At 26.3% G+C, this 2,500-nt stretch overlaps 1 pseudogene; it reads left to right on the top strand.

Annotated features, from left to right (window-relative positions):
- The window catches only part of LOC137626914 (neuroligin-4, X-linked-like), a 50,848-nt pseudogene that overhangs the window by 43,722 nt on the left and 4,626 nt on the right, over window positions 1-2,500 (top strand).

The following is a 2,500-nucleotide window of genomic DNA, read 5'->3' as shown; positions in this document are numbered from 1 at the left end:
CTGTATGTAGCTAGACTCTTGCAATTTATTATAAAAGAGATCATAATTTTAAGTTATTTACATATTAATCTTTTTGGTTTTATATAGGAAGTGAATATATTTTTTTTTTAAATAACAATAAGACATTCTAAGATAATAAAGGGAAAATCTTTATATTTTGGCAATTATACAATTTGAGCTTGCAATCTTTCCACTCATATAATATGGTAGAATTATAGGGAAAAAACTTTACATAATAAATTATGCTGTTTTTAGTAATTATTCTGCCCCTGACTATGAGTCTCCACAGAGTTCAGACAACAAATGAGCTACATGGAATCTAAATAGGTAGAAACACTAATGAAATGTAACTATTCTTTTTTCTTTTTCTGTCATTATAATTTCATTACTTGTTAACTAATATCTCTCTTAAAATTTGATTAATTATGCTGTAGTTACAGTTTCTTTTCTATAATTTTGATGGGTATGATATTCCTGGAAAGAGAAAAAATTATAAGAGATTAATGATACAATTAATTAAACAATATGGCAAAAAAAGAAAGATTAATTGGTTCTTTTTTTCTCTACATATCAGGTAATGACTTTAGGTTACTAATGGGTAATTGAAGAGTCTGGAAATTATATATATATTTTTGCGGATACGTAAAAATTATTTCTAGTAACAAACAACTAAATTCTAATTAAAAGTCTATTTAGATACATGAAGGGATGTTTTAGAAAACTAAAATTCTTTTAGAAATTTAAGTTTATATTTAACCTAATAATATACCGTAGGACTTTAATGTTTGATTGGAAATCATTTTAACTCAAGATTATTTTATTAAAGAACTTTTAATTATCTGTAGTAGAATTTATATTAAATATAAATTTCGATCAAATGTCCATCTTTATACCTAAAGGTATTTTTTTTTTAAAACCAAAATATTATTGGTAATTTGAATTTATACTAAACCTAACAATGTATGATTTGACTGTTTTCTTGTAAATGCTTTTAACTCAAGATGATTTCTTTTCAGTATAATGATACTTCAATGAGTATTATGAAAGACAAATAATAAGTTGGCCTTAATATTTCTGTCGAAATATTAATTATGATTTAAAAAAAATATGACTTCTATAAAAGGAGATAACATTAACCTAATGTTCGCAAAGGTTCAACTAAGACACCAAAGTTTCAAGTGGCTGTTGGCCCCAGCATTGATGGTGTTACTATCAAACCTGACTGGAAAAATCATCAAAGCAAAATGGGTAAGTTTAACTTCTAAATTTTCCTAGATGGATTTGGTATGTTTATCAACTCATACACAAAAACATTTAATTTATTATAAAAGCTAGCCTATTTAGGGTCGTAACTCACAATGCATGAGATGAATAATACAGCTTAAACACATAGATGTATTATATTACATATATACAACTCTATACACATCGAGACACACACACACATATATATATATATATACACAGACACACACACACACACACACATATATATATATATATATATATATATAGATAGATAGATAGATAGATAGATAGATAGATACACCTCCCTTTGTGAGTGGGGATACCTTAACGTGATGAAAGGGTTAGTGTATTGCCACAGTAACTATATTTGTTGTGAGAAATCAGACATAAATATCCCACCATCACCAATCTGCAGTTGGCAAGCATGGTGATGAAAACTAGCTAAACCACAGTCATGAATAAGGACATGGATGTGGCCAATGTCCTGCAGAGTTCTAGACGCAGATGCTTTTGTTGTTGTTGTTGTTGTTGTAGTTTTTTTTATATACACAGATATGTACAGTTAAGAACTGAAATCCTTGCATAATGAATAAATACTTTTAAACAGAATAAAATTCCTAATTTCTAAACTATAATATAAAACTTAACTTCCGCCCAAGGACTCACTCGTATATCCAAAATATCTCCAATTGCCTATACCAAGTAATATTCTTAATCACTCGACTATAAACAGAAAATAAGAATTTTTTTTCTTTTCCTCTTGACTTCAAAGGCAAGGAAGGTCGAACTCCAGTTGACCTCCTTCTAGGAATGACAGCTGCCAGCCTCCTTGACATCCTGAGTCAGCAAGAAGTCCAGGAAGGATTCGATGCTGACTATAGAGAGGATCTGCTGAGATCCTTCGTCGTCAATAACTATCGTTATCATCTGCAGGTGGGCATAATTATTATTATTATTATTATTATTATTAGTATTATCATTATTATTATTATTATTATTAGTATTATCATTATTATTATTATTATTATTATTATTATTATTGTTACTATTATTATTATTATTATTATTATTATTACTATTATTATTATTATTATTATTATTATTATTGTTACTATTATTATTGTTATTATTATTATTATTATTATTATTATTATTATTATTATTATTATTATAGTTGTTGTTGTTATTATTATGATTATTATTATTATTACTATTATTATTATTATTATTATTATTATTATTACTATTATTA

The sequence above is a fragment of the Palaemon carinicauda genome, chromosome 34 (genome assembly GCF_036898095.1).
Source record: "Palaemon carinicauda isolate YSFRI2023 chromosome 34, ASM3689809v2, whole genome shotgun sequence".
Taxonomy (NCBI): domain Eukaryota; kingdom Metazoa; phylum Arthropoda; class Malacostraca; order Decapoda; family Palaemonidae; genus Palaemon; species Palaemon carinicauda.
Note: the sequence above shows the minus strand (reverse complement) of the source record. Positions and strands in the feature narration are given on the sequence as shown.